Source organism: Trichosurus vulpecula, chromosome 6, assembly GCF_011100635.1.
Source record: "Trichosurus vulpecula isolate mTriVul1 chromosome 6, mTriVul1.pri, whole genome shotgun sequence".
In the NCBI taxonomy this organism is placed as follows: Eukaryota; Metazoa; Chordata; class Mammalia; order Diprotodontia; family Phalangeridae; genus Trichosurus; species Trichosurus vulpecula.
Window position 1 is genome coordinate 1,749,964 of NC_050578.1, and position 22,607 is coordinate 1,772,570.

The 22,607-nt window shown below is 50.2% G+C and overlaps 6 non-coding genes across 6 annotated transcripts; 2 read left to right on the top strand and 4 right to left on the bottom strand.

Annotated features, from left to right (window-relative positions):
* Window positions 1–241: 241 nt before the first annotated feature.
* Window positions 242–314, bottom strand: TRNAR-UCG. The gene has a single exon. It is a non-coding gene; the product is annotated as a tRNA-Arg (tRNA).
* A 3,643-nt stretch (window positions 315–3,957) lies between these two features.
* Window positions 3,958–4,030, top strand: TRNAK-UUU. The gene has a single exon. It is a non-coding gene; the product is annotated as a tRNA-Lys (tRNA).
* Window positions 4,031–13,449: 9,419 nt separating this feature from the next.
* On the bottom strand, window positions 13,450–13,522 carry TRNAR-UCG. The gene has a single exon. It is a non-coding gene; the product is annotated as a tRNA-Arg (tRNA).
* Window positions 13,523–19,497: 5,975 nt separating this feature from the next.
* Window positions 19,498–19,570, bottom strand: TRNAK-UUU. The gene has a single exon. It is a non-coding gene; the product is annotated as a tRNA-Lys (tRNA).
* A 2,226-nt stretch (window positions 19,571–21,796) lies between these two features.
* On the bottom strand, window positions 21,797–21,868 carry TRNAM-CAU. Its single transcript has one exon. It is a non-coding gene; the product is annotated as a tRNA-Met (tRNA).
* A 382-nt stretch (window positions 21,869–22,250) lies between these two features.
* Window positions 22,251–22,323, top strand: TRNAR-UCG. Its single transcript has one exon. It is a non-coding gene; the product is annotated as a tRNA-Arg (tRNA).
* The last annotated feature ends 284 nt before the right edge of the window (window positions 22,324–22,607 follow it).

Genomic DNA, 22,607 nt, shown 5'->3' on the forward strand with positions numbered 1-22,607 from the left:
CCTTCTCCCCTGGGTGGATCCCCGCCCTGGGAAAAGACGCGGAGCCCCAGGCTGATCAGAGATCGAACTAGAGTCTGACGGGTTCCAGGGACGCGTCTACCGTTGTGGGGTGGAGGGTGTCCTGGAAGAAGAATTATCCAGAAAAGTCTACCTTTGTCAACAGTCTGCGCAACCAGGGAGGGATGGGGATCTAACTTTGGATAAAGAATTGGAAGCAGCAGGACAAAAGTTTAGCAGCGGAAAACCACGAAGGGATTCGAACCCTCAATCTTCTGATCCGAAGTCAGACGCCTTATCCATTAGGTCACGTGGTCACCAAGCACTTTACTCTTGACTTGGCCCACACCAGATAAGGCGGGATTTTGGCTGTTACTGGAAAGAAAATATTTGCCCAGCTAGGGAATAAGCTTTGGAGCCCCGGGGACACAGGACAAATCAAACCAGCCCTGCCTTCACACAGCTTCCCTTCTACTGGGACCCATCCGGAAACGAGCACAGAGAGAGAGAGAGAGTGAGAGTGAGTCTGCACAGTTACTGCCCCAGGAGGGAGCCAACAAAAGCCTCCTGGGCCAGCGGGGGCCTCAGCTGGGCTTCCCAGGAACCTAAGGGTGCCCAGGAGGCAAAGAGAGAGGACTGCCTTCTGGCTCTGGGGGCAGCCTGGCCCAAGGCATGGAGGCAGGCCATTCCCATAGGATTGCCTGCGTGAGGGAGCCACATGGGCCAGTGGGGCCGTCACCGAGAGGTCAGAGTCACGCTGTCCCCACTGCAATCCAACCTCCGGTCACCTACCAAAGTGATCTCCTTAAAACAGCTCTGATTATGTCAGCCTCCTCACTCATTCCATGGCTCCCTATTATCTCCAGGATCCAGTACAAAGTCCTGTTTGCCATTTCAAACCATCCATAACCACCCCCACCTTCCTGCTCCTATACCTCTCCCCACCCATGTGTGCTGGATTTAGTGACTCAGGGCTTCCTGCCTCTCCTCAGACCACTGCATTCCCATAGGCCTGATGCCTCGTGGCGGCGGAGGAGTGCCCATAACCCAGAGTTTGATGGTTTCAAACCACTCTCTACTAGGAGTTAGGTTTTGGAACTATGTCGGGCAGCCTATAAAGGTCAGGGACGAGAGAGGAAGGCAGCACCGGCGGGTGGCTGGACCTTGGCAGAAGAGGAGTCCAATTGCCTGGCCTAGGAGCCTTCCCTAGTGCTTCGGCAGACCAGGGATGCTCCTTCATCTGCATCAGATCCAGAGTGGGAAGCCCGATCCGTTACTCCTCGGGTCTCTGTGGTCTCTGCCTCACTTGGCAAATGGAAGACAAGCCGTTTGAGCAGGTGTGAGAACAAGCCCTATGCGTGAAGCTGACAAATGGGCCCTGTGCCTGGAGCTCAAAGAACCGAAGGAATCGGGGATGGGGGAAGAGGAGTTGGGGAGGGGGGAGGTGGAGAGAGGGAGGGGGTGATGGAGAGGGGATGCGGGGAGGGGTCGGGGAGGGGAGAGGGTGAGGGGATGGGGTTGGGGGCGGGGAGGGGAGGGAGAGGGGTCGGGGAGGCTGGATAAGCCCAGTCCCTGCCCTCCACCAGCTTCCATTCCGCTGGCTGGCACCTCCAACCGCCAGAAGTCAGCCCCAGGGGCACGGATGGTGCTCCCACCTTCTGGGGATCCGTTTCCGCGGGACCAGGGAACCCCTCAGCTGAGCTTCCAAAGAAGCTAAGAATGCTGAGAGACCAGGTGAAGGTGCTCGCATCTCAGACCTCCAGGAAGCCTTCGAAGCTGGAGCGGGAGAAGCCAAAAGAGCAAGGCTCTCCCCACTCCGGGCCAACCGAAGCTCCTAAAATGAGTTTTCCAGAGATCAGAGATTTGGCCAGTCATTCCTCCACTCAGTCAAGTACAGTCAAGTACCTCCAGGATCACACCTAAAATCCTCACTTTGGCTTTGACGCCCACCACTCTACCTTTCGGGGCTTCCACCTGAATCCCCTCCACTCACTCTAGTATACACTGACTCAGGCTTCTTTGCTCTTCCTTGCACCAGACACTCCATAGCCAGAAGGCTTTGTCCCCATGCAGCCTCAGGATGGACAGCGGGCATGTGCTGGCCACATAACCCAAAGGGCAGTGGATTGAAAACACCCTCCACTGCCTTGGGTGAGGTTTGGACTATCAGGTCAGGCATCCCACTCCACTGGAGTCAGCCACAAGAGAGTAAGAGATTAGAAATGACAGGAAATGGATGGTGACCAAGAGTGGCCCCGTGGGTAGAATACTGAACTTGGAGTGTAGTGTGAGCTACTCTTCTGTGTTACCTTGGGCAAGTCCCCAGATCCCCCTTGTGCCTCAGGGCCCCATCTCAGAATTGCTGGGCTTGGGTCATATAGACCTTTCTATAGGCTGCAATAGGAGTGTGCCGTGCTCATAGCCCAAGAGGGGGAGCTTGATGCTGCCTTCTGCTAGCCACCTTCTCTGGGAGTCTTGCGGACACACTCTCACCTCTGCCAGAGAACATAGGCCCTCAGTGGGAAGAGGCTGGCAGACATGTCAGCAGTGAAGGAGGGGGAGGTGTCATGATTTGGGGGAAAACACTCAGAAAATGAAAAAAAGGGGTCACTTGGAGGATGAGCAAAGTCCAGTGATTATTGAGTCAGGGCCTGCTCTCCCTCCAATATCCCAACCAATCCCCTGCCCTCCCTCCTTAGACAGCAGAGGCTCAGCCTCCCTGCCTCACTAAGGAAAGAGAGTCCTGCTGCTCCTATGACCCAACAACCAAGACCAATTGTTACAATAATTCAGCTAGCAGCTGCTGTGGGGGTGAAAGACCAACACAAGCCCAACAACAAGGATGCTGCCAGCACAAATTCTTTTGATCTGCTTTACTAAGGAAAGCAACATTAAAGGATTAACAATCTTATTTCAATCCAACATACAAATATCATTCACTTAGTTCAGGGGAAAAAACCAGCACCCTGAACTTCAGAACAAACACAAACAAATTACAAAGACACATTATAAAAAGACCAAATACAGTTCATAGTTACCAAGAAACCATCAACATCTGGGTTGACAAGCTGGGAGGCTGTTAGAGCGGCTGCCCAGAGTCCCATGCCTCCAGGAGTGAGAAGCTCAAGCAAATAGCTCTGTTCTCTCTTTTCATACATTCTTTAGCCATCATCAAACATCACTGAGTGACCAGAACTCAGGCTCCTACAATTGGCTCTGGTCTTAGCAACTCCCCTTAGGACCCTGAGGGCTTCACACCCACATAGGCTTAGCACCTAGTAGATAAGGGTTTGGGCCCGGGTCTTTGCACTTAGTAAGGCTCAATCAAAGACACTTAATTAATTTATCATTCTAAAACAGTAAAAAAAAGTCCCAACTTAACTCATATTACACCAATGCAGCCCAAAGTCCCCAGCTGCCACTGAGGATATTAGGGCCATGCTTCTAAGTGGGTTCAGAAGTGAGACTAAAGGAAGGAAAAGCCAGGAAGGTTCTTGAATGTCCTCTGTTTACATACACCCAACCCACCAAGGCCTTCCCCAGGCTCCTGGGCACAGAGCAGCTGCTTGGTGGCCTAGGCAGATGCCAGGCTTGGATCAGCCACACTCAGGCCCTGTTCTCTTGGAAGTCACCCTCTGGCAGTGAGGGAGGATCCAGACATGGGCAATCACTTACCTGCCATGTCTGCTCACCTGAGTAGAATGGAAGGAACACTGGACTTGAAGGAGCAGAACTCTGGTCTTCTAGCCTTGGTTCTGACTCTGGCCAAGTCCCTTAGCCCTTTTGGCCTTAATATTCTCATCTATGAAATGGACTGAAAAGACCAAGGGCAGGTACCAATCCCTGGAGGCAGGTTTGTCTTTGCAGATGTCCATGTGAGCCAGGAAAGCCAAGACCCTCCAAAAATAGTCTGGGAGGCCTCTGGTTGACAGATAAGTGGTAAAGCATTGCTTCCATGAAGCTTGAATAGCTCAGCTGGTAGAGCATCAGACTTTTAATCTGAGGGTCCAGGGTTCAAGTCCCTGTTCAAGCAATCTTCCCTTTTTCCTTATGGAGATTTGGGGACTGAGGAGTCTGTTTTGAAACAAGCCATTCCTCTAGGGCCAGCCTCTCCCTTGGCAGTGGGAGACCATACTGAGAAATAGAGAGGAGAGGCGGAGAGAGACAGAGACAAAGAGGAGACACAGAGACAGAGAGAGAAGGCCCACAACATCCAGAGGTTGACTTGAATAGATTCCCCCAACAACCCAATGACTGTCTCCTCAGGAATGTGGTAGTAGATGGGCTCTGAGAACTGTTCCTAGTAAACCACAGAGTCCCAGAGGAGGATGATCAAAGGCTCATGGACTAGAGGCCCAGCAGATTCCAGCCCAGCATTTTAGAACTGAGGCCCAGTGACTTGCCCAAGGTCACCCATCTGGGATCTGATAGGGTCCCAAGGCCTCCCAATGTCCAGCCCATTATCCTAGACCACTCTCTGGCCTCTGACAATGCTCCTTCTCCAGTGTTTCCCTGGCTGTTTCTGGTGATCTGGCTCCTCCTTTGGTGTTAGTCTAACAGAGTGTGCCAACAAGATTCCCTCTCTCCCAGCCTCTCCCTCTCAACTGGCTATTAGACATCTCATCATCTTGAATTCAACATATCCAACATTATAGGCCTTCTCTTTCCCCCAAGCCACGCCCCCCCACCTTGCCTATTGCTATCCCCTCCCTCCTCCCAGTCCTTCAGACTCCCAACCTAGGAGTCAGCCTGGACTCCTCACTATCTCTCACCCTACCTCCCATATCCAAGCTGTTGCCAAGGCCTGTTGATTTTACCCCAGCAACATCTCTTGACTCAGTGTCCTCCTGTCCTCTGATGCTGCCCCCATGCTGGGCCAGACCTTCATCACCTCCCACCTGGACTCTTGCAATGGTTGCTGGGGGCTCCACCTGCCTCAGGCCTCTCCCCTTTCCAGTCCAGCCTCCATTCAGACCAAAGTGGTTTTCCTAAGGACGAGGTTCGACAATATCACCACCCCTTACTCAGTCAACTTCAGGGACTCTCTGTGGCCTCCAGAATCAAATGCAAAGTCATTTGGCCTTCAAAGCCCTTCATCACCTGCCCCCTCCTACCTCTCCCAGTCTTCTTAAACTTCACTCCCCCACATGTTCTCTTCCATCAAGTAACATCAGCCTCCAGGCTGTTCCTCAAACAAGACCTTGCATCTCTGAGCTCTGGGCAGCATCTCGGGCTGTCCTCCACACCTGGAGCCCCATGGGCACACCTCATTCTCCCTCCTCATCTCTGCTTCTTGGCTTCCCCGACTTTCTTCAAGTTCCAGGTAAAATCTGACCTACAGGAAGCCTTCCCCAGGCCTCCTTCATTCCCTGGCTTTCCCTGGGTTGATTATTTCCTATTTATCCTGATGTAACTCCCTCATTGGACTGTGACTTCCTCCAGGCCAGGGCCTGGTTTTTGGTTTGTTGGGTTTGGGGTTTGGCGTTTGTTTTTGGGTTTTTTTTTTTTTTTTTTTTTTTTTGGATCTATCCCCAGTGCTTAGCATAGTGCCTGGCACATGGTAGGTACTTAGTAAATGTTTATTGGCTGACCGAGGTTTGGATCCATCTACTTCTAAGAAGTAAGAAGATTGGGAAAGCCGAGGAGGACAGGCTGTGAAGGGATTGAAAAACCCAACAGAGGGTTTTCTAGTGGATCCTGGAGGTGATAGGAAGCCACTGGACTTGAGCGGGGGAGGGAGTGATTTGGTCAGACCTGGGTTTGACAGTTGGGCAGTTGATGAAGGACGGATAAGAATGAGAAGAGCCTCACTTTCCCCACCCAAGGGGATGATTTGCTGCTGTCCCAAAGAGGCATTCCAACTACCACCTCCAGGTCTTTGCATAGGCTGCTCCACGCTCCACCCCTCCCAGACTGGAAGACAATCACTTTCACTTTCACCATTCTCAGGTGCTTTGACAGCCTGGGGGAAATTCCCAGGTGGCTTAGGAGACTTTTTCTAGTCCCCTCCTATTGTGGCTTTGTCTTTCTTTTGGTATGAAGTTGGTTCTGTAGGTCCAGTAGAATGTCATCTTATGGAGAGCAGGGACTGGGATTTTTTCCCCGGCTCTGTCACTAAGGAAGGTGATTCCTCCCCTCCCCCCATCTCCCCGCAGCAGCCAAAGTGCGTTATTCCCCATTTTATGCAACAAAAGGCCACAAAGCCATATGGTCTAACGGAGAAAGGAGCTGCCTTCAGAATGGAAGTCTATGGGTTCAGTTCCCTCTGTGTCTTTTTCTCTGAACCTGTTCTTTCTCTGTTTTTAGGCCTTGAACTCCTAAGTACTGAAGACCAGGAGTCAGATGGTATAACAGACAAAGCATTTGCCTTTACATCTGAATATTGAAGGTTCAATTCTCTCTATGACTTTTTTTTCTGGAAACCCCAGGACCTTGAGCTCCCAAGGACTAGACAAGGTATTTGGTTTTGGTTTTGTTTTTTTTTGTTTTTTTTCTGACATCAGTGTAAGGGGAGCAGGAAGGAGAAGGCTGACTCCCGCAAGGAAGCACCACCCAACCATGCCCTCTTCCTTCTCCCTTGCTCCCTTGCTGCTCTCTCTTCCCTGCCCCATCCTCTGAGCAGTATTCCTATGACCTAGAAAGATTTCTATTCAGCTTAAGGCGGGGGAGCCTTGCCTTCTCCCCCTTGGGGAGATCATCTCCATGATGAAGTAACTCTTGGAGCAAAGCTGAGGTGGCTGGGACAGATATCCAAACCAGCCTCAGCTCCTTGTCCTTCCCCCTCTGTAAGAAATGGGAGGAGGAGTTTTGTTTCCACAGAACTAAAGGTGTGCTTCCCGGGCCCCCCCCCCCCCACTCCAGCTTTAGCAGAAACTAGGCCTCAAGGTTGGTCAGGTGAGAGGTCAGAGGCTTGTACATATGCACATGCTTTTTTGAGAAGACAGGGGAATTAGAGAGGACAAGCCAGTTGAACCAGTTCAAGCTTATCTAGGGTCTGGTCTTGGTCAAGAGTCCAGGCCTACTTATTTGCATAATTTGCATATATTAAAGAGGGAAGGTAGGGGAAGTAAAAGAATGTAGATTAATCCTAAACTAAGAGAAGGAAAATCTAATTAACTTCACTTTTGCTTCTGTATCCTTATTATCCTACCTATATAAACTGTATAACCTAGGAAAACTATGTAAAAAGTAAAGACTATAAACTAACCATAACTCTAGCAGGAGTGGAGGTGATGGTTACTCCCTGCCCCGCCCCGTATCAGTGGGAGTGTTCCAGCAATCACTACACTCTCAAGGAGCGTAATAAATGCCTCCATCTGCCCACTCTGGTGCTGAGTTCTTTGGGTGAGAATGGGCACATCACATGGACCTTCCAAAGGTCATGCAACCAGGAAAGCAATGAGCAGCAGAAGCTTGTCTTCGGCTGACTTCCTGACCCTGCCTTGGGGAGTCTTGCGATCCCCACTGCAGTGTTAAGAGGGCTACCACTCAGGATTTCTCTGGGGAACCCTGTGGTCTGCACAGCCTTCTTAAGGGGACATCACTTGGGTCTTCCAGCCCTGTCTCAGGAGCCTTGTGATCTTACTGCCACCCTAAGGGGCCATCACTTGGGTCCTCCTTAGGGTCTGACCCCTAGGAGGCCCTGTGATCCCCACAGATTAAGGGGGGCTACCACTTGGTCTTCCTCTGGGAGTCCTGTGGTCTGCACAGCCTTCCTTAAGGGTCATCACATGGCTCTTTCCCGGAGTCCAACCCTAGGAGGTCCTGTGATTTCCCCACAACCGTCCTAAGGGGCCATCACTTGGGTCCTCCTTAAGGTCTGATCCCTAGGGGGCCTTGTGATCCCCACAGATTAAGGGGGGGTCTACCACTTGGTCTTCCTCTGGAAGTCCAGTGTTCTGCACAACCTTCCCTAGGGATTATCACAGGGTTCTTCCTCAGGACTTTGGCCCTGCCTGGGAAGTCCAGTGATCCCCAAAACTGCGTTTCTCACACCCTCAGACCATCTTCCTCCCATGCCTCCCATGTACTTGTCCTTGCTCACCCTGCCTAGACGGTGCCCTCTGGAATTCCTCTTCTATTGTTAACAAACAGGCCTTCATGTTAGACCTGGGCTCTAGTTCTCGTTCTCCTTCTCCTCCACACGCAATACTATGGGTATAGTTTACATCTCTCTGGATACATTTCTTGTTTCCCCAAAAGAATGTTAGCACCTTCAGGATGTAGACTGTGCCACTGTATTTATCTATACTGAGTGCCTAGCCCAGAGTCTGGTGGAACTGAATTGAAGATAATGTAAAAGATCTGCCTGGGTCTCCCAGTAATTCCTCTGCTAATAAGGAGATTTCTCAGCCTTCTGGAATTCTTCCTTCTCTCTAGAATCCCAGTCTGGCTTAATCAAACTCCTTGGCCTGGCTTCTGCCTGGGCTATAGGAAGCCCTATCCTCAGTCCTTGAGACTTTGGGTTATCACAAGAGGCTTTGAGGATTTCTGTGTCCTAAGCTACCCATCTCTGTCCTTAGTGAGAGGTGATGGAACAACACACCAAGACCAGACTTTCTTCATTTAATAAATTCTTATTGATATCTTTTGTTCTGCTATCTCCTGTTTTCCCCTATATCCAAACTAACTCTTCCTCTCCCTCTCCCAGAAAGCCACACACCTCTGAAAACAAAAGCATTTTAAAGAAAAAGTGTAAGTAGAGAAAAAAAATCATTAGCAAAACTTATCCATGTTGAGGTCTAGGGGTGCTGGGACCCCTCAATTCAAGGACAAGAGACGTAGGTCTTGCCTCGAATGAATTTAACTCAAGCCTTCTTTCATCCACAGATAAGATTTATTAGAATACTGGCTGGAGTGGACGAGATTTTAAGAATGTGCCCTATTGTGACACTTGTATTGACAAGCTGGGCAGACTGAATCTGAGCATTGGCCCAACTCTTAAGGAATCTGAGCAATTTAATGGGGGGGGGGGTGGTGAGATGGACCTTACATACAAGGGAAGGACCTAGGAGTGGTCAAGAAGTCTGTGGTGACTAGGAGGTAACAGAGAAGGATCGGGAAGGGCCAGGTGCTCCAGGCGATTGCCAGGGACCTGGGCCATGTGGGAAAGTTCAGGGGCTTTTCCTTTTGGGGGTTCAGATTCCATCCCCATCAATCCATATACCCTGGAGACCTCCCCCCATACCTACTCTAAGAGAATTGGGGGTGGCACCTTCTCACTTCCCTTCTTTGGGGCCAAGTTTGTTCTTTCTCATTTCAAAGCATTTGTATTTGATTGTTTTGTGGTGGCTGTTGTTCTCTCCATCTGTAATGCAGTCATCATGGAGACTGTTTCTTTGGCCTGGGACAAGAGGCACTGGGTTCAAATTCCATCTCTGACCCTTCCCAACTTGCAGACATTGGGGATGTGCCTTTACCAATTTCCTCAGCTGCCAAACAAGGACTAGATAGCCTTAGAGATCACTTCTGGCCTAATTAGACTCATAGAATCCTTATGAACTCTCCTAACTGAGGTTACTGAACAAGCTTCCTTCCAAAAGCCTATCTTTAATTTCTCTCTACCAACCTTGGGGTGATGATGGGGGGTGTGGGAGGGGGCAACATGCTTCCTACTACTGACACATTCTGATTTGTGACTCCCTTCCCCCACCTCATTCCTTAAATCTCTTGGCTCACTTGTAGGGGTAGGGATGGAAGGAAGTCAGAGATTTGCTCAGTCTGTGACACTTAGCCCCTCCCACTAGAAAGTACCTGGGGAGCCTTATTTCCAGATTAAGATGTTCATTATTGATTAGGAGACCCAGGGCCATCTCTAGTCATTGTGATCTATGTCTGGAGGAGAAAGTGAGGCTGGTGACTTTGCACATTCCTACCTCACTTAAATCCAATTCACTTGTGTGTCATGGCATCACCTCCCTGATATTATGGTCCTCTTTGAGAATGAAGGATAAATAAAAACCTCTGTGAGAAGTAGTAGGAGCTGCCCCACTGGGGACCTAACTGAAACTGGCCAGATGGACAATACAGATCCTTCCTTCCTTCCTATCTTTCTTTCTTTCTTTCTTTCTTTCTTTCTTTCTTTCTTTCTTTCTTTCTTTCTTTCTTTCTTTCTCTCCCTTCCCTCTGTCCATAAAGGGTATCATACCCTTACCTGCCAGTGCTCTGCCCAAAGGAACGTAAATTTCGATCACTGAAACCTCACAAGATATCTTGGGGTTCACGGGATTGGTATTTTTCTTAAGGACCATAGCTTAAACACAAGTCACTCTGGTTCTCATTGATTGGCAAACAATGGGGCCCAGGCCAAGCAAGCCCCATTTGGTCGTAGTTTGGATCCTAATTGGCTCAGAGTGAGTGTAAACAGCAATTGTTTCTGCTTTGGCCAGAAACCCTGAGGGTCTATCCCTCCCAAATCGGTCTTTTTTTTTTTTTCTGACAAGGTAGGAGAGGCCATTCTCTGCCTCATTTCTTCCCTAGCCTTAATCACTGATTGGACATTTCGTTGGTCAAACTGAGACCTGTTAAAGACCTTAGCTTAAAAAGGCCAAGGTCTCCCACTGCATCCAGGGCCATCTCCTGTCGTCCTGGTCTTTATCTTGCCACTGAACCCACATGGCTCTGGAGGAGAAAGTGAGGCTGGTGACTTTGCATAGCCTTCCCTCATATGAATCCAGTTCACCCAAATTGACACCTTCCCAACGTCATAGCCCCCTTCAAGAAGGAAGGACAAATAACTGTGACAATGAGACCCAGGAGGGCACAGGCCAGACATCAGTAAGCATTTATTAAGGGCCTACTATGTGCCAGACACTGTGCCAAGTCCTAGGGATTCAAAGAAAGGTAAGAGACTGTCCTTGCCTTCAAGAAGCTGACAGTCTAAGGGTGAAGAGTAGGGAAGAGCCACTATGCAAGCACCTCTGTGGGAACAAGCCAGAGACCTGTTAAGTGGAAGTAGTCAGCAGGAAAACCAGATTCCTTGACAGAGAGATCAGCAGCTCTCCCCCTGTTCCCACCCCCTCCAGGAGCTCTCCCAGCCTGAAGTGCTTGACTTTGCTCCCCTGGCACCCATATGAGGAACTCATTCAAATGACAGGAGAGAGAGGGTGTCCCTAAAGTCTTGGTGCAGCTTTTAGCTATTAAAACTTAGGAACACTCATGACAATGGGACTATGTGGAAACTCCTCCGGGACTCACTCTGAAGTCTTCAGTTGCTCCCTGTTGCCTCCAGGATATACACAGATCCCATAGTCTAACACTGAGAGAGAGAGACCTTTGAAATCCAGGACTACCTCTGCCACTGGCCCCACTGGCCCATGCTGTTCTCTATCACAGGTATTCCTATGGGAATGGTGGGCCTCTAGGCCTCTGGCCAGGCTGCCCCCTGGGCCAGAAGGCAGTCCCCCCCCTCCTTTTGCCTCCTGGGCACCCTTAGGTTCCTGGGAAGCCCATCTGAGGCCCCAGCTGGCCCAAGAGGCTTTTGTTGGCTCCCTCCTGGGGCAGTGCACTCTGTGTGTGTGTGTGTGTGTGTGTGTGTGTGTGTGTGAGAGAGAGAGAGAGAGAGAGACAGAGAGACAGAGAGACAGAGAGAGACAGAGAGACAGAGAGAGACAGAGAGACAGAGTGACAAAGACGGAGAAAGAAACAGAGAGAGAGAGAGACAGAGACAGAGAGTTCCTTTCCGATGGGTGCCAGTAGAAGGGAAGCTGTGTGAGGACAGGGCTAGTTTGGTTTCTCTTGTGTCCCCGGGGCTCCTAGCCTGGGCCGGGGGATGGGGCGGGGTGGCCTGGAAAGCTCATTCCCCAGCTGGGCAAATATTTTCTGATTTCTTTTTCATGGTCTTTCACCATTCTTTCAACATTCTTCCATCAATCCAAAATGCCATAATCTGGTTCACCCTTAGCTAATCACCCTTTGCCATCCAACTGGGGGACTCTGCCCAAGGCTTCTCATTTCAGTCCCCAATTCCCTTGTTATCGGACCATCCCCATCCCTGTCAGATGGGAGGAGTCTTCTTGGAGTACTGCCTCTGTTCTTGGGTCAATCCATCAGCCATGTTGGAAGGGTTGTTGGTGCCCAGATTCCTATCAGGCAACCTCCACCCTCCAGAGGCTGCCCTTGAAACTCCTGGGCTGCCCTCCTGAGCCCTCCTGGCCCTTTGAACTCTGCACCTCCTTCTGGATCTTAGACCAATGTTCCCCTCCCACAGATAGAGTGGGCCCAGTGGAATGGGATCAGTGTGGAGTCCTCTTGTCGCATCTTATCTGATCACCTCCTCAATCCCGAATTGCTTCAAGCCTGTTTGAGAAGAGATTTCTAACTTTGGCTGTAGATGCACGCTGAGCTTTCTCTTCTCTTTCTCCACTAGGGGGACGATGTCTCTGCGCCGCCCCCCCCCCCCCCAAGTTTAGCAAGGACTTTGCCGATCAGCAGTTTTCTGGGTGTCTTTCCTAGGTGGAGGTTGAGTCTTCCTCATCTCCCTTCACCGCCTTGGCCAGGGCTCCCCAAACATGACATTTGCCATTCTCCTGGAGCCATCTTTCCTTGGTTCACTAGTTGGTTTCCCCACCCCCACACCGGAGAGACCCAGCCCAGGCATCCCTGGGCCTGTAGGAGAGAGCAGTCTAGTGGGAGGGGAGGCCCCAACCCAGAGAACTGCAGGACACCCATGCCCTGCTCCCTTTCCGGGATTAAGTGAGAGGAGTGGGAGGTCTTGGGGTGGGAGGCCCCCTGAGTGCAGATCCCCCATTCTAACTTTTTCTAAGTCATTGTGTGTCTTAGCAATTCCCTTTGGGGGGGGGCGGCGGTGTCAAACCTGGCACAAGATAAGGGCCCGAGGGTACCTGGCTTTCCTCTACTCCCCCACGCCCATCTATCTCTGATGCTTCTCGGGGTGGGGGTGGGGGGAGGGGGCGGTGGGAAGCGGGGCTGGGTTCTCCAAGGCTGTGGCAGAGAATCTGACCCAGACAGATCCTACCCAAGGGTAAAGTCTGTGAGGAGAGTCCCAGCCCCAGCGGATTACAAGGGCGCGGAGGCTGGACGCCGAAGGGTGGCTTATCAAGCCGAGGCATCTCCGGAAGCAAAGAGAAAAAGAGAATGCAAAGCCCCCGAAAGATCCCCTTTTGTGGGCCGTGCCTGTCTGCAAGGGGCGGGGGAAGTGCAGGTTTTAGGGGTAAGGGAGGAGAAGCCCCTCCCCCCCCCCAAAAAAAAGGTAGAGGTCGCGGTCTCGGCAGCGATGGGGAAGCGGAGGAGGAGGTGAGTGGTTAACACACCCCTGGAGCGAGGTGTGCGGTTCCTGGCTTCGGGGAGTGGGGCAGATAAAGGGTAGCTGCCAGTCCGGCTGGGGCGAGGATCCGCGGATAAATGGTCACATCGGGAGGAAGACATCCATGCTCAACTTGTCCTGTCAGTAGAGAACAAATGACCACAGAACAAAAGCCAGGAGGCAGCAAACAACCACGAAGGGATTCGAACCCTCAATCTTCTGATCCGAAGTCAGACGCCTTATCCATTAGGCCACGTGGTCACCGCATGCCTTGCTTTGGACTTAGCTCATACCAAACATGGCAGGATTTTGGCTGCTACTGGAAAGAAAATATTTGCCCAGCTGGGGAATGAGCTTTCCAGGCCACCCCGCCCCATCCCCCGGCCCAGGCTAGGAGCCCCGGGGACACAAGAGAAACCAAACTAGCCCTGTCCTCACACAGCTTCCCTTCTACTGGCACCCATCGGAAAGGAACTCTCTGTCTCTGTCTCTCTCTCTCTCTGTTTCTTATGCCCTATGAACTGTATTTGGTCTTTTTATAATGTCTGCAGAACTCTGCCATGTGGCAACAAAGCAAGCACATACTGATGGGGAGAAGAAGTAACCTGGGCCACATGTCGGCACTGGCCAGGGTGTGTTTATTGGCAAATGAAGGTTCTGTGGTCTTAACTAGATTCTCCAAGTTTTACAGTCCCTTCTTGGAACGGTCCCTCCTTGGGCAGTCCCTCCTGGCCCCAGTCCTTGGTGTCAGTTCCTCATCCACTGGGAGATAAGGTCATGAGGGGCCCTTCTTGTTAGGGCAAAGGCTGCTACCTCCACGCCCTTCCAGAAGTTCTCATTGAGACAGTTAAAAGATGACACAGGTGGCATCTGGTGAGGTCTAGGCTATGACTCTCTCTGTGACTCCGAAAAGAGGTGAGGAAGGACCCATCTTTCTCTACCCTGGCATCACGGTACTAAACAAACTTGCCTTTCATCTAAAACCTTGTTCTTTCCCACTTCCTTTCTCTCCCACTTCCCGAGACCTGGCTCCCCCCTTCTCCCCTCCCATGACATAGCTTCCCTGGTCACCCTTTCCAACACTGGATGCACTTTCAACTGTTCACCTTATTCAATAGTTGAAGTGGGAGAGTTGGGATACTCCTGGCTCCCCATCATGACTCCCAAGTGCTCCCTCTCCCTCTACCACTCACTAACCTATCCCCCCTCCTTGGAAGTTTATTCAATCCAAATTTATTATACAATCAAAATGTTACCTCTCAACTCCCAGGATACACTCACTTTACAAATTTATGTTTCATAATCTCACCTGGATCCTCGCCGCAGCAAGGCAATCCTTTTACCCCTCCTCAGGAGACTCATCCTCTCCCTTACTGAAGCAGCTTTTCAAGTCCTTTTCATCTCTTCTCAGATTTCCCCCTCAGCTGAGGACCTTGCCTCAACTGAAGAAATTAAATCCATCAGAAGAGAGCTCCCACTTTTGCTCATCTCCTCTTACTCAGAATCCTTCCCCAGCTATCTCCTACCCTTCCCTTCTGCTTCTCAGTCTTCATGATATGACTCTCTCCTGACTGTCCTCCTACCTCTCTGACCTTTGTGCTCATTCTCCTTTGCTCGGTCTTCCTTCTTCATTCATGTCCCACCCACTAACCATGGCCATCCCCCAAGGCTCTGTCCTGGCCTCCCATCCTCTCTGGGCCATCTCCAGTCATCTAGATTGATATCTGGCCACTGGACCCAGATGGCTCTCGAGGAGAAAGTGAGGCAGGTGACCTTGCACAGGCCTCCCTCTCTCAAATCAAAGCCAACTGCAATCATGCCATCATCTCCCTGATGGGTCCTCTTTGAGAATGAAGGAAACCTGGTCTTCTACACCAGGGGTTCTTAAACTTTTTTGTGTCCTGGACTCCTCTGGAAGTTTGGTGATTACTCAAAAACTCCTCAGAATCATGGTTTTAAATGCACAAAATAAAATACATGGGATTAAGAAGGAAACTAATTATTATAGTTATCAGCCAGTTCTAGATAGAGTGCTGGATCTGAAGTCAGAAAGACTCACCTTCCTGAGTTCAAATCCCATCTCAGACACTTACTAGCTGTGTGACCCTGAGCAAGTCACTTAACTCTGTTCCCCTCAGTTTCCTCATATGTAAAATAAGCTGAAGAAGAACCTGGAGAACCACTCTAGTATCTTTGCCAAGAAAACTCCAGATGGGGTCACAAAGACTCTGAAATGACTGAACAACACAGTTGTCAAAATAGTTTTTTGAAAAGAATAATTTCACAGAGCCCAAGTTAAGAACTTGTGCTCTTTCCTGTTTAACCTGGTGATATCCTCAGCTCTCATGGGTTCAGTTATCAGCTCCATGTCAATGCCTCTCAGACCCACTTAGGCAGTCCTAACCTTCTTCCTGAGATCCAGTTTCATATCACCAACTACTTACTGAATCTCTTCAACTGCATATCCTATAGACACCTCAAACTCAGAATGCCCCACATGGAGCTTGTCATTTTTCCCTCTTCTCTTCCTAGCTTCTCTTTAACTGTCAAGGGCATTACTCAGGCTCAAAACCTTGGTGTTGCCCTTGACCTTGAATCCTCACCACCCCACCCACACACACACACACAATTCTCCAACAATCTGCTGTCCAGTTTGGAATATTCTACCTTTGTAACATACCTCCTCCATCCTTTTCTCTTCTCACACTGCCCCCACTCTGGTGCAGGCTCTCACCTTCTTATCCCTGGACCATTGCAATAACCTGCAGCTGGAACTGCCTGCCTGTAGTCTCTCCTTACTGTGGTCCATCCCACATTGGGCCACCGAAGTGATCTTCTGTATTGGCAACCAAAAATGGGCTCCTTAGCACTTAGTCAACAAGTGGCCTTGACTAGTTTGGTTTTTTCCCCTGAACTGAATGCTGTTTGTATGTTGGACTGGAGTAAGCTTGTCGGCCCCTTCACCTTGCTTCCCTTGCTTAAGCTGATGGAAAGAACCTGTGCTTTCCCGGTCAACCCCTTCACCTTGCTTAAGCAGATTGAAAGAACCTGTGCTTTCCCCGGCGTACCTTACACCCCCGAAGAAGCTGGATGGTTAAAAGCAGCTCCCGTTGGAGCCAGAGGCTGCTACAGCTACAGCCACAGCCACAGCTGAAGCAGGAGCTGCCAGTAGCAGAGCTGACCTATGGGAGGAAGCTGAACAAAGACTTCAGGCCAGTGGGTAATCTTTTTACCATAGAGGGGGAAGCATGATTTTGCTTTATGCAATCATGCTTCTCTGTAGCCTCCTGGTTACTCTTGTAAGGCGTACTTATAGGGCCTGGAAACTTTTCATTAATATGTCAAAATGGGGATGCTGGTTCATGGGTTGGTTACTGTGGAGCCTAAATATATGTTTTGATTCTTCTGCCTTTTACTTTGAGAGTTTCTTATATCCGGCGGTTCCGAACCTTTCAGACATGTATATGATCCTCTTTGAGATTATAAACTCTGCCCTCCTAATACATCTTCCCAAAGAGCAAGGCTGACCATGGCACTCCCTTCCACTCCAACCCAACACTTAATAAACTCCAGTGGCTCCCTATTACCTCCAGGATCAAACACAAAATCCTCTGTGGGCTGCTGAAGCCCTTTGCCACATTTCTAGACTCCTTACACATTACTCCTTTACAGTATCTGTCTAAGAACCAGGGGCATTGGCCTTCTCACTATTTCTTCCACGGGCCACTCCATCTCACTGCCTGACCCCCATACCTGGGATGCTCTCCTTCCTCATCTATCAGATTCTCTGGCTTCTTTGAAGATTAAGTTCAAATCTCACTTTCCTCAGGAGGCCTTTCCTGGTCCTCACTCCTCCACTCCCAGGTTCCACTTCTAATGCCTTCCCTCTGAGATTACTTCCACTTTGCCTTCCATTTATCTCATGTGTAGTTATTTGAATGTTGTGTCCCTCTCTAAAATGTAAGCTCCTTGAGGGTGTTTACCTTTCCCTGTATCCCCAGTGTTTAGTGTAGTGCCTGGCACATAGTAGGTACTTAATAAATGCTTCTTGATTGCCTGCCTGTCTGACAAAATACCCACATAGGAATATGTGGGTGGGGTGGGAGGGAGTTAGAGGAACCACCTAGGTGCAATATTAAGATTGCTCATTGCTAAGAGAAGCAGGTTTCCAGAGGGTGCTAGAAGAAAGTGAAGCAGGAATCCAGGAGGGATGGGATTGGTGGGGATAGGTATGAAGGAGCAGGAGGGGATGCCAGGAAGGGAGCTGAGGCCTCAGCAGCCTGTGTCTCCCAAGCACAGAGACTGTGGAGCCATGGAGCAGGAGCCTCTCCCACAGGGACAAAGGTGACATTGAATTTCCAATGTCTCTTATGACCTGGGATAGCAGGGCCCTGATCTTGCCTTGGGGACTCAGATCTGTGTGGCCCTGCCTGGGCAAGTCAGTCAGCCTAGATTTCTTCAGCTGTAAAATGAGGGGTCCTGGAAACTGCTGAGCCTACAACCCATAGCAATACTCCTCGAGAATGGGATGGGGAGAGTACAGGCAGGGGTGGTAGATTGAGGCTGACAAAGTCCTGATGTTAGGTTAGTTATGGAGGACTAAGGCCTGTTTGGATGTCTGTCCCAGCCACCTCTGCTCTTGTCTCCAGAGGTCACTTCACTGTAGAAATGATCTCCCCAAGGAAGAGTAGGCATAGTACCACCCTGTTAAGCTTAGTAGGAATCTTTCTAGGTCACAGGAATTCTGCTCAGAGGATGGGGCAGGAAAGAGAGAGCAGCAAGGAAGCAAGGGAGAAGGAAGAGGGCATGGTTAGGTGGTGCTTCCCTGTGGGAGTCAGCCTTCTCCTTCCTGCTCCCCTAACCTGCATGGGAAAGGAAACAAACAAAAAACCCAACCTTGTCTAGTCCTCAGGAGTTCAAGTCTCAAGGACAGAGACAAAACAGATTTAGAGAAAAAAAATACCCACAGAGGGAATTGAACCTCCAGCACTCAGATCCAAAGGCAAATGCCCTGGCACTAGACCACAGGAACCATCCTACATTTAACTTACAAAATAGGGGACAAGCCATTTTGGCCAGTACTGGAGCGGAGAGAAATCAGGCCAATTCATGAACAGATATCAAAGTGTCTCCTGGGTTCTGGGCCCTGAGGTAGAAGCCCAAAGGGAAGGATAGAAGGGGAAATAAAACAGTTTGTGCCCTCTATTAGCTGCATTCTATTGGGACTGCAGGGGAAAAGATAGAGGAGAGGAGACTTTTGGTGATACCAGGGACCTCAGCCAGTTTTCTAAAGCATTTAAGAATGATGATGGGTAAGTGAAGGGGTGAAAGGGTTGAGGCAGGAGATGGAATCTGCATTTGGGAGGGCAGCCCCCCAGGATTTGCCCTCTCCAGTCCACTTTTCAGTTGGCTGCCAAAAGGATCTTCCTGAAGCCCACATGTGGCTGTGCCACTCTTCTACTCAAATCAACTCCAGTGGCTGCCAATCACTGCTGGGATCAAGTAGAAAGTTCTCTTTGGGGCTTGCAAAGCCCTTCACAGTTTGACTCCCTCCCATCTTCCCAGTCTCCTGACTCCCCTCCTTCTACTCTGTAATCCAGTGACACTGGCCTCTCTGCTCATCCCCCCACATAGGAAACCCCATATCCCAACTGCCTGACACTTTGGGGTGCTAGGAGCCCTCTTTGGGGCCTTGTTGGCAGGCTCTCTTTAACTAGCATTGCAGGAGGAGCCAGATTGGCAGAAACAGCCAGGGAAACATTGGAGAAGGGGCATTGTCAGAGGCCAGAGAGTGGTCTAGGATAATGGGCTGGACATTGGGAGGCCTTGGGACCCTATCAGATCCCAGATGGGTGACCTTGGGCAAGTCACTGGGCCTCAGTTCTAAAATGCTGGGCTGGAATCTGCTGGGCCTCTAGTCCATGAGCCTTTGATCATCCTCCTCTGGGACTCTGTGGTTTACTAGGAACAGTTCTCAGAGCCCATCTACTACCACATTCCTGAGGAGACAGTCATTGGGTTGTTGGGGGAATCTATTCAAGTCAACCTCTGGATGTTGTGGGCCTTCTCTCTCTGTCTCTGTGTCTCTCTCCTCTTTGTCTCTGTCTCTCTCCGCCTCTCCTCTCTATTTCTCAGTATGGTCTCCCACTGCCAAGGGAGAGGCTGGCCCTAGAGGAATGGCTTGTTTCAAAACAGACTCCTCAGTCCCCAAATCTCCATAAGGAAAAAGGGAAGATTGCTTGAACAGGGACTTGAACCCTGGACCCTCAGATTAAAAGTCTGATGCTCTACCAGCTGAGCTATTCAAGCTTCATGGAAGCAATGCTTTACCACTTATCTGTCAACCAGAGACCTCCCAGACTATTTTTGGAGGGTCTTGGTTTTCCTGGCTCACATGGACATCTGCAAAGACAAGCCTGCCTCCAGGGATTGGTACCTGTCCTTGGTCTTTTCAGTCCATTTCATAGATGAGAATATTAAGGCCAAAAGGGCTAAGGGACTTGGCCAGAGTCAGAACCAAGGCTAGAAGACCAGAGTTCTGCTCCTTCAAGTCCAGTGTTCCTTCCATTCTACTCAGGTGAGCAGACATGGCAGGTAAGTGATTGCCCATGTCTGGATCCTCCCTCACTGCCAGAGGGTGACTTCCAAGAGAACAGGGCCTGAGTGTGGCTGATCCAAGCCTGGCATCTGCCTAGGCCACCAAGCAGCTGCTTTGTGCCCAGGAGCCTGGGGAAGGCCTTGGTGGGTTGGGTGTATGTGAACAGAGGACATCCAAGAACCTTCCTGGCTCTTCCTTCCTTTAGTCTCACTTCTGAACCCACTTAGAAGCATGGCCCTAATATCCTCAGTGGCAGCTGGGGACTTTGGGCTGCATTGGTCTTGGTTGTTGGGTCACAGGAGCAGCAGGACTCTCTTTCCTTAGTGAGGCAGGGAGGCTGAGCCTCTGCTGTCTAAGGAGGGAGGGCAGGGGGTTGGTTGGGATATTGGAGGGAGAGCAGGCCCTGACTCAACAATCACTGAACTGTGCTCCTCCTCCAAGTGACCCCTTTTTTTCATTTTCTGAGTGTTTTCCCCCAAATCATGACACCTCCCCCTCCTTCACTGCTGACATGTCTGCCACCATGTCTCCCACTGAGGACCAGCCCAGGATTCCAAATTCATTTCCAGAGGTTCTGGAACAGCCCTGTCCACTTGTTTTCCTTTAGAATTTGTGTAAGTGCATTTCAATATCATTGGTTTGTAACCCTGTGTCTTTCATTTTGTGCATTTAAAAATGCATTTCTGAGGAGTCCACATGCCTCACCAGACAGCTGCTGAGGTGTCTGCTTCAAGAAGGAAGCAAAGAGCCCCTGCCACCCTTGCTCTCTTGCCCTCACCTTGGTGCTAGTCCCATTGGCCTGTTTGCAGGTGCCCCAATGGCATCCATTCCATCTCTGCTTCAGGCTTTTGCTCAGGCCACCTTCCATTTCTACAATCCACTTGCTTTCTCTGGAGCCATTCTTCATTGTTTTAGAAGCTCAGCTGAGGTCCCAAGTCAAGAGTGGGGAGCCTGCAGCCTGTAGCCCACATGTGGCAGTCTAGGTCCTCAAGTGTGGCCCTTTGACTGAATCCAAACTGCACAGAACAAATCCCTTTAATAGAACAACAAATCCTATTACTACTATGGAATGGAGATGGAATGGACTGGTATACTGTTACTGCTACTGCTGCTGCTGCTAGGGCTGCTACAACCACACAGCATTGAAGAGCAGGCCAAAGGAGGAGTTTGTGAGGGAGCATCAGGAATGGTGAGAGATGCCTTCTCCTCTGGGACAGGAACGAAAGAAGTGGACAAGAAAGAAGGGGATGGAATGCTCTAGCCAGGGAGTGGCCTCAGCCTCCTCAGGGAGATGTGGGACAGAGCCTGGGCTCAATGGGTGTTGAGGGGTTGGGGGGGGCGGGGGGAGGGGTAGTTTTGACAAAGCAGGCGTTATAGAATATGTTATATTGTAACACATCATATTACATTGTATCATTTCACTGTCACATTGTATCCTATTGTATTCTATTGTATCATGTAATACCTTGGATTGTACCATGTTGGGGGGGGCAGTGAATAGAACGCTAGGTCTGGAGTCAGGAAGACTCATCTTCCTGAATTCATATCTGACCTCAGACACTTATTAGCTGTGTGACCCTGGGCAAGTCACTTAACTCTGTTCCTCCTGTGTAAAACGAGCTAGAGAAGGAAATGGCAAACCACCCCAGTCTCTTTGCTAAGTCGGACCCACTAGAAATGACTAAACAACAAAACTACAAATTGCCTCAGAAGTTGAACGCAATATATTCACCCACAATTCCACAAACGTGGACCTTTCGGGAAGTCAGAAGGGAATGTCCCTTTAACTACTTCTGATAAAACACGAAGCTTTAGAAAGGGAATTGACCAAGGATAACAAGGATAATCCCTGCTCACCACAGTTTTCCCCGGGACCCAACCAAGAACATACCGAGTATATCCTAAGTTCCGGTGGCAGGGTTCCAAAAGCCCAAAGCTAGCAGAGGGTGGTTTCGATCCACCGACCTCTGGGTTATGGGCCCAGCACGCTTCCGCTGCGCCACTCTGCTGTGCTTGCAGCAACTCTCTAAAGAAGCCTCATCAGTCAGACACGCCCAGCTCCGGGTGGCCCGGCCCTCTGGGTGACTCTCGGCCCTCTCCTGGCCTTCCAAGTTCAGGTGAGCCTGGCTGTGGCACCCGCTGAGGTTTCTCGGTTCCAGGAGGTGTAGGCACACTGCCTTCGGATTTCGGATTTCGTTGTGTCTGGACTCGGTTGACGGTCCGGGAGAACAGGAGCCTCCGGAGGGAAGAGCCTGATGTTTGGTTTTGTTTCTACTTCACAGTCAAGGAGATGTTTTCCAAACATCTGTGGATCATACTGACTCAATGACTTTTCAGTGCCAAGCAAATGGTTTGTCCCCTATTTACCAGGTAGAAAGAGGTCAGTACTAGGACCACGTGGCCTAACGGATAAGGCGTCTGACTTCGGATCAGAAGATTGAGGGTTCGAATCCCTTCGTGGTCTGGAGGGGTCCTGTTCCTCCTTAAAGCTGCCACTTTTTCTCAGCCTGTGGCCCTCGAGACTCTCTCCCGGTCCCAAGACCTAAACAGGATCCCGCTAAGTGGACCCTCCCTTGGGGAGATGATTCTCACATCGAACCCCGGGATAGAGCTGACCATCCTCGGGGAGGTGATTGCCAAGTCCTTCTCTCCCCTCAGTAATAAGCATGTCACCACCAGAACTCAATCAAGCATATCCCCTCAAGCGCAGTACCAATATCTTCCTTTTTATTTTTATTCTGAATTTAC